Below are 9,764 nucleotides of genomic sequence, written 5' to 3'. Positions count from 1 at the left end.
CTGTTCACGGACCTAATTGTCTGACATTGGGTGAAAAGACAAAATGAGGGGCTCAGCTGTGCTGACTTTACTATCTTCTTTCATTGCCACAGCACACACACCGCTTTTTTTCTGTTTTCTTTTCACGTGTAATTAGAGAACTTGTATATTTTAAAAGATTGATTATTCTCGTAGAGTAACCTTGAAACGTTCCTTCTAGGATCATGAAAAAAAGTATCACGAGTATCCTAAGAGAACTAATCAAACAAATGTGTCACCCAGGACACTTGTCCCCTGTGTTTCAGCGCGGCATTGTGATGCTCAGAGGAGCCTGACGAAGCCCCCATGCCAAAGCGGGGCAGCCGCGGTGGTGCAGATGCAGAAGTGCACTGACACCCCACGCCTGTGCAACCCGCAGCAGCGGTGAGGAGCGCTTGCTCACATGAGGCGGCCTGGGGAGGTCAATTGGATTACTCATGAGCAAGTGTGACGTGGCACAACTCATCCCTAAGCTAGAATTTGCATGTCTCAAATCCCTTTTGGCCAACGAAGAAAATGTATAATCAGTTAAGCAAAGATGTATATATCACGCTGGTGAAAATGGTTTTGGTTTTAAGGCTGCTTTTGTATAAAACTCCTGTTTCGTTTTCTGCAGCTTCTTCATGTCTACTCCAGAGATCTGATTTTTAAGTTATTAGTTGGGCTCAGCTTCAATCTATGTCCATAGCAATTTTCTCAGAGTAACAACTAGGATATGAATTCCTAAAATTGAGGCATTCATCTCCATAATAGTTCATGCTAATGTGTCTCCCAGTCATCATCCAAGTGACTAAATAGTATAGCATTTCTGCATATGAAGCACAGGGTAAAAATGCGCTTTCGCAAACTTCCTTGCAGGTATTTCCACAGCCCAGTCAGCGTCTCCTTTCTCCTAAGTAAAGCTGGTGCTACAAATGAGTGATGCTTTAGGCTCTTTCTCTCAGATTCCTGGTATCTTGCTTTTACAAGTCAGGGTGCTATTCGTGCTCTCAGAGGATGTCCATATTTTGCTGGCAGTTGATTTCAGTGAGGGAATTGGATCAACATTTCATAACCTGTACATCCATCTAACTGCTTCATGCTGCTGGAAGTACCCAAGCGCTGCCTGGCTGAGGTTATCAGGACCACATCACACAGGGTAGGAAAATACAAATCAAAACTGGAGATCTGAGGCAGGACTGAAGGACAGGTTTTCAGGTTATTTAGGCAGCTAGTGGAGTACTCCATACCCTCCCTTGCTCCTGCTAGCAGGTGCTTTTGCAAATTTGCTGTCTGCCAAGTAAAAGGCCTTGCTTGGCATTCATCAGGAAAACTCAGGGAAACTGTGGTTGACCTACGCCTACCCAGCAGAAATGCATGTGTTGGAGAGCAGCGACTTTGCACTACAAAACAGTACACAGTGGAAATCATGGGTGGCTTCATTAAGAAAGCACATGCATCCTGATGAATTAAATGGAGGGGGAGAGAAGGTACAACAAGCTGTTTATTTTCCATCATAAACCACTCCTCCCTCAGTAAAGAACAAAAATGTAGAAGAGGAGAAAAGCAGGTAGTTAAGTGTAGGACAACCTGTGCAAGGCAGGTAGTGTGACTGTCAACTTTGTATTGCTGTATGTATGACTGTAACAAAGTAGAGATTATTTTTTGTTCATGGGCTAATGTGACTCAAGATTAAGGTTTACTGTGAATGTTGAGTGTAAACCTAATCCTCACTGGTGCTGGGCACCCAATTAAGAAAGTATTTGTTGAGAGTTAAGGGAGGCCTGTGAGAGTATCCTCATTAAAAACTAACAAACAAACAAGCCCCAAACTGAGCAATTGCATTAGTGCTTTATCATATCTGGTAATATCTGCCCTCCTGCATAATTATAAATGACTGGTGTTTTTTACTTACCTCCTCTCGGTTTCTGCAACTTGTTCTTACGCAGTTTCCATTTCTGCAAGCGTATTCTTTAGCACTAGAAATGTGAACACGAATGCATGAGTCTGAAGCTCTCTCCTGGGCTATGCTCATCCATAGATTCACCTGTTCACTGTTTGGGTTTGTACAATAATGTTTTGTTATTGTTTGGTGTCAATATTTGCTACTGGGCTGTCTCTGCCTTTTTTCTTCCACCCACCTTTCTCCCTGTGCACTGCCAGAGAAGTGTGATTTGAATGAAGCCATTCCAAGAGATATTGCCATTAACAGCAGCATCACTGGCTATAATTTGTCAGGCAACATCCATGGGGCTGGAGGGGAGACAGCATGTGGAGGTACTGCTACGTGTGCCCAGGGGTCCCTGCAGCCCACCCTGAGCCAGCTCACTTGCCATCCAGAGAGGGCTGTGCCACATCTCAGGGCACAGGTGCTGTATGGCTGGAGGTTTTTGAGCTGGGACATGGCTTTAGAATTTCTGAGCTCTTCTATTGCCCTTCTGCAGGGCTGGACAAATCAGGCTCTTGTTCTTCACATCAGATTTCCTCTAGCACAAAGGGCTTGCAAAGTGTCTTTTGGTGAAGCTTTTAGATCTGGGCACCAAAACCTCTAGAGCAGGAGTAAGGAAAGGGCTCTGCCAACTTTGCCAACAGATTTATTTATCCCTGGTGCATGTGTGGGACAAAGATACTATGGTTTCTGGGAAGCCCTAAGTCAAAAGGCTGGGTTGGTAGCTATTTCCCCCTCATAAGCTTCTTCCTTTGGCTTCCCAGTCTTCCTCTGTTTGCCATTTGCCTTTCTCAACCATCAGGTTCTTGCTTCCCTTTAGAAGCCACATAACTTCTCAAATTTTTTTTTTTTTTGAAGCTGGTTAATACCACTGCACAGTGGAGCTGTTCTGCCACATAAACAACATGGTGAGGCTTCCTGATGTGGTGTGTGGTACTAAGAGACTCGAATATGGCTGAGCTTGTGCTGTGGAAAGAAGAAGGAGCTGATCAGGAGGTCTGTTGCTGGAGAGATCTGCAGTGTGAACAGGAAAAACCCAACAGGAGGAGGAGGGACATCGGCTGCCAGCACATCTCCTTTGAAGATCTCCACAACTCCAGGGAGGATCAGGTTGCCAGCAAACTCTCTCTTACCAAAACATCCTGCCCCTAAGAAAAGGAAAGTGGGGCACAGATTGCCAAGGGCCTTTTGTAGTCAACCCCTCACCCTGTGAGTCTCCCATCCTGCCACTGCCACCATGAAAGGTCATTTAACAGGGCAATAGTCCTTCTTAAGGCTGTGCTGTAGCTGCACTGAGTGGCAGGGGCACATTCCCCATTTATGTAACTCACTAACCTGCTTGTTGCATTTAGGATCCAAAGCATTTTTTGATGGTGCTGGAAATAGCCAGCACCCGAGTTTTTATTTGCTTTCAAATCCATTTGTTTCTAACACGTTTTCACACCAGGTGACTAGCAAATTTCACCCATGTGTTGTTTTTTAAACTCTTGGGCTGCATAATTCAGTAAGTGACTGTACAAATTATATGGTCAAAGACAGGAGAGGGTATGATGTTCTAAACAGGTGAAAATGGGTGAAAATGTAAAAATAATGATTTTTTTTTTGCATGAATTTTCAAAATAATGGAGGTTTGAGCAAGAAAAAAGAGAAGTTTTTGGCATGGGCACAGATAAATATGAGTTTCACGTTTTTGAAAAGTACAGATGATCTGAATCTATTTGTTATTTGAAATTCATATCTGGTCCTGTGCAAGAAGAGTAAAAACTGATACTGACTTTTAGGAATGTCCCTCAAGACCTTTATACACCTACATTCTGTTGCTTTCCCTTTCATCCTCTTGTCAGTCAATACTTAACCCTTTTGGATTCTGACCTTTTGGTAGTGTGAGGGCTCGGTATGGAGCTGATCAGATAGTTAAAAGGATATTCTTGCATATTTTCACAAATCAAAGAACCACACTTGACTTACTGTGATTTGTGAGTTATATTATTACAAATACACAGGAGCTTGTTCGCTGAGGCACTGAGTCTCTCAAAATCTTCCCTAATTTTGCTTTGCAAATGCCTATTTATTTGAAAATTCATCCCATATATTAATTATTTTTTATTCTTTCTTGGAATTGAGTCAGACGTTTAAAAAGCACCCCATATCAAATCAGCAAGTATAGAATTTTCCATGTGATTTGCACACTCATTAAGTCCCCCTAAACAGAGCAAACAGATTACAAGGCTTGTGAGTAAGCACTGACATAATTTTAAAAAATCCTCTAACTCAAATGGCACTAAATGTGTAAAATGACAACTAAACAAAAATATTTAACCATCTCTTCACATCTAAAACATTTCTTAGTTTGTACCAGTTTCAGGTTCATAGTAATATCCTTGACTGTCGCCGAGTTTCAGAAGTATAAGGAAATTGTTACAGAAAAGGTGACAATAACACGTCTTGTTGGAACTGAGAAACAAAATGAAGCAGCTGTACATCAGAGAGAAACTCTGAACCAAGAGACTGATAATGAGTGTGGCAAGTATTTTTTCTTGCTTATGGGTGGAAAAGCCAGGGAAATCTCCGTTTGAAGACAAAGCACATAGTAATGTGATCATAAAAATCTCCTAATGGGGGACTATGTGATGTTCTGTAAATGTATTCCTTTCAATACATCTACACACAGTCTTTCAAGGTTGCCTGAAATGGTACAGGGGATATGATAGCATCGGCATAGCTGGATGTGCGCAGAGCTGAGACTCCTGTTTTGTTATTATTGCATTATTTGTGTTGTTATTATTTAATCCATGTATTGCAGCAGCTGCTCAGAAACCCAGATAAAAAATATCACCCCATTTTTGCAAGGCAGTGTGCAGACATTGCCAAGGCAGTGTCTGTGCTCTGAAAAGCCTGCAATTGATGGAAACGGGTGACATTCAGAGGGTGGGGAGACAAGTACCATAATTATAGGTGGGGCTGGTAGTATTACCTGTTATTAAGGGCTTGCCTGACACTTCCCATTTTAAGACCTGTTTTTGGTGATTTGTATCTGCTTAGTAAACTTTAACCATTTGTCTTTCACTAGACTTCCGACCTTGGCTGCCAGTGCAGCTCAGTCATTATTAACAGACTGATTTATTTCATTTAGGTTTGGGGGATGGCAGGGTTGGGGCTGACAGAGAAAGCAGCAGCTTTAAAAAAATGCAAAAAAATTTTGTCATTGTGTCTGTCGCTGTTTATCTGAAATAAGGACTCAAATATTATAATATTACTGTTTCCTTCTATTCCCCCAGATGTCTGTCTGCATCCATCTCTGAGCTCTTGTCTCAGATTTGTCTTTCTGTTCTGCATTTGTACGGTATCTTACTCAGCTGAGTGCTGATCCATGACTGGTACACCTATAAGCAACAGAAGTCCCTTTTTCGGTTTAGCACAGAACCAGTGCTCTTGGAGGGGCAAAGAAATATTCCCTGTACAGAAATCCTTCACAGTCCCTTCCTTACTGATTGTGACTCTCGAATTACTTATCTTTCCCCTCAGAGTGCTGGAAAAGTTTCATATTCAAATATGAGTGACTTTTCTTGTCAACAACAGTTCCTTTTAGTAAATGTTTTTTTCTAAAAATAAGGAAGCTGGTTTTTAGGCTCTGCTTAAACAGAGACATGGTGCTGTTGGGGGATCAAGCTGAGCAAAAGATTATTCCTTCTACCTGTGTTTTTGGAATCAGCACAAAGAGGAAGGGAATGAGCCACTGAGTTCATATTTCCACTGGAAGTGCAAAACAGAGGGCCAAGATTCATTAGGATTGTTATAATAAGTCAATATGACCTTTCTCTTTGTATTTTGCTTCCTTCAATTGACTTGAAATTGGACTAAGCAGCAAGCACTGTGTTCAAGACTTTTGAATTTCTTCAGCAAATGTCAATGTTTTCAACTGTGGGGGGATCATTGTTTCAATAGTGATTTTGATGTTACCCATAAAGCCTCACAGGTCATTTCATTCACCTCCTTTGTAGTCAGTATTTTTCTCCCCCTTTTAACTAAAGAGTTGACAAAATCTGACATTATTTGTTCTTTTAGAATAAATGCAAAAATCACTGGATTTGCATTACACCAAGTTTTTAACATTGTGCTTTCCATACCTGAAGCCCAATCCTGCAAACTGTTTCAGGCTCTTTTGCTTCTCTTTTAATTTTAAATATTAGCGATTTTTTCCCCCTGTGAACATCCCTGACATTTGCAGGAATTGTCCCTACATTTAACCAAGTCAATAATGGAAAAGTTTGCAAGCTGAATGTTTGAACCTGCCCCTGTTGGGATTAAAGATGTTTTCCTAAATGCAGACCTGTGTTCTCTTCTCGTAACCTGGTTATGGGCCATGTAATCTATGGCACACTTTTAGAATGTAATCATACGGAAAAATCCTCGACCAGAAAAAGCAACCAAACAACACTAGAGCACAACAAGCCACAAGTGTGCTTTGAAATCCGAGTGTGGGAAGACCCAGGAGCAGGCAGTGCACCATGCAGAGGGCAAGTTTCTGTTGATTTTAAAAAACAAACAAACAAAACCCAAAACAAACCACTACACCCTCTAACAAATCTGATTTTACCTAAGAACTTCATATGGCTGTGACTTGTGATTAATTTATTCTTGCCTTGATTAGCTTTCAGTGATGTCGTAAAATACATCCAGTCTACTACTACCCCAGTCTTTTAAAGGCAGCCCTGTCCTTGCTTAGAGGTCCACCAGCTGAAAAGGCAAAACTGACTGTTTTTCATTTTTTGGACCACACTTTTCACACATGCACATGCACTAAACTCCTGTGGGGGTCAATGGGAGTATATTATGCAGGGATTGAGAAGAGAATGTAGCCTGGCTTGCTGGTGTTTTTCCTAGGATCAGGTGGAGAGATGGTCTTTGCTGGCACCATGCCAGGCTCATGCCAGCTGCTGCAAGTGCATAGAATCACAGAATTGTTTAGGTTGGAAAAGATGGCAATAAACCTATTTCTACATGAAATAGTTTATTGCTAATAATTTCTGTCAGCTTCTAACCATTGGTGTGTGGGGGTTTTTTTACATAAGATGTTTACAAGAAGTTGGGGGGGGCCAGTGTTTTATTGTAGTGCTAATGGTTATCAGCTCCATCTGACTCATCCAGCCCAGAAACCAACTTACGTTCTTTTCTAATGATAAAAGCTAAAGTAGAAGATAAAATAAAGCTTATTTTCCTGAGCAGGTTGATTTTTTTCCTCCTATCTGGAATTAATGTGAACAAATTTCACAGTAAGACACAGAATCTGCAAAGACCCAGGGTAAAACCATTTGGGCTCTAGTTGTGTGCTGTTGGGAGGGGGCACCAAATGGTGACTGAACCTGCTAGGAGTCACAAGTCAAATGGTGACTGAACCTGCTAGGAGTCACAAGTCAAATGCTTTAGAAACCACCAGCCTTAAAGTGATGATCTCACCAGCGAATGCATTGATGCACTTTTGAAGATACATATTTGCCAAAGTATCTCCCTTGAGTCCTTCCAGTGAGATACAGTATCTACAGGTGTGGTGGAAGGTCCTGTGAATGTCCCTGGGAACATTAGACAATCTCAGACAAACTCTGTGCTACAACGCCTTTTTTTTTTTTTTTTTTTGTAAGAAAAAGAAGGAAAATAAGGAAAAATAAATGAGTGTCTGGTAACATATATCTGTATCACAAAGGAGGCGTCCAAGTTGGCTCAGACCATCGGAGGGCCCTAAGGGCTGAATTGTTCATAAAAACCAAAACTTACCAGGAGCTGGTCTTTCCTCCATGGCAAGGCTGAGAGGGATGGAAGAACCTGAATTTCTTGCTGATCCTTTCTGTGGCTAGACAGGTCTTCACCAGCAATCACATTACTTTCATGAGCTTGAAACCCACATTAACATTTTGAAATAACAAGCAAAAACTGTGTAAGCTTCCAAGCTTTCCAAAAGCCTATTTATAGCTTCATATACTCATTTACCAACAACTAAATTCCTATATACGCTGACATCCCCAGCTGATTTTATTAGGTGAGCCTCTGTTGGATCCCCAGCCCCAAATGACACTCCTCATTCTCGAGGGGCCTGCAGATAGTTGCATATTTGTACTCTTGCTCTCATCCAAAAAATATTTGCAAAAGACAAATTTTTGTTCAAGGGGAAAGTGCCGGATTTAATCGTGGTCTGTATGAAGGAAGAAAGTTGGCTTGATTTCTCCATTCAGGCTTGCCTGAAATCCTTATAATGCCCAGTAACATAGTATCACAAGGGAGTTGAATTCCTTTGGCACCTCACCTAGCATAGCCTATGGCTGTCCTCTGAAACAACCAGTTGGAAAGAAAGGCAACAAAAACTCCTCTGATGCTCCTGTGGGGATGCCCCCTCTAAATCAAATTTTCTGAAATGGCAGAAGAGAGAGGAAAGATCAGAGAAGGCTTCATCATATTGTGGACTAAGAAACCAGAGGTGTTGCTGGGCTTAGCTCATCTAATGCTCTTCTAAAAGGAATCAGATCTCAAATTAAAAAATCTCTAGGGCCAGGGAACCCAGTAAAACCTTTGGGAGGTTCTTCTAGTAGCCAAACATCAGCACTTAAAGTCTAGTCTGAACTTGCCCAATTTCAACTTGCAGCTTCTGGTTGGTGTTACACCTCCATCTTCTGTACCACACAGCCCAGTATGAAGTTCTGTTCTTACAGGCTGATCGAATCCAGCCCTTCATTTTCCCAGCGATAAAGTGTCAGCCTTTTACTACATGAGGAAAATTTTTTGCACCTACTCTGCTTTACAGCTTATTAACACCCTTCTAGCCCACAGACACCAGGATGGGATGAACTGGCTGCATCTAGATTGTGCCTGAAATACTTACAAGGTGATGTGGTGGGCTAAACCTGTTTGGCTTGTTGGCCAGACTCACACATCACACAGCAGCCTCTGGGAAATCACAGCATGGAAGGCTGGTGTTCCTCACTGGGAGCCCATATGCTCTCAGCCGTTAGGTGCCCTTGGACATCCCAGGAGACAACCTCTGTACCCCAAAGTTGTCTCACCCTTGTGTTAAAGACTTGGTCTTTTGGCCACTACAACTCCTCAGGGATTGGGTATTCTCCATGACCAGGCTGTCATTACTTTCCAGGACAGAGTCAGATCCTATAATGACCTACTACAGTCATAGCTGCTTTACATCTTTATATTGGGGTGGATTAGAAAATGTGCTGTTTGCTTACTAATAGCTCAGCCTGCGTCAGTGACCTCTCTTCTGTCTTCACCCCCAGTCTTTGTGTCATCTGCTGAATTTCTTAGCAAGGATTTTATATTTTTTTCCTGGTCACTGAAAAAAAATGCAAAGTAAATCAGCTTTTTTTGTTGGCAGAAAGGGCCCATGGGACTGTGCCTTGCAACTTGTGGGCTCTTAAAAAAATGGGTTTCTTATTATATCAACCACAAACTTCCCCCAAAGGTAAACTGCCTAGGAAATGACTCCTATCAGTATCCCACTGGTATTCCAGAGCACAACTCTACTGCACAGGGAGAAGAGATTTACGCATATTGAATTCACTGTTACTACTTTGACAAATAGTGTAATCCTTCAGAGCTTGTTCCTGCATAATCACTTCTGTATGTTTTTACTGACCTTAGAAACAGAACTGGAGATAAGAATAGTTGAGAAGATGGAAGGCAGCTTACCAGACCCTTCTTTGCTCTGGGCTGATACAGACCGCCTGGAAACCCTTGAAAGATGTGCTTCAACTCCCAGTGTTTTCTTCAGTTTTGCAGTGACAAGGACACCCTTTTAAAGGTTCGGGTTAAAAGAGGG

The sequence above is a fragment of the Corvus brachyrhynchos genome, unplaced genomic scaffold, assembly GCF_000691975.1.
Source record: "Corvus brachyrhynchos isolate BGI_N302 unplaced genomic scaffold, ASM69197v1 scaffold94, whole genome shotgun sequence".
Taxonomy (NCBI): Eukaryota; Metazoa; Chordata; class Aves; order Passeriformes; family Corvidae; genus Corvus; species Corvus brachyrhynchos.
Note: the sequence above shows the minus strand (reverse complement) of the source record.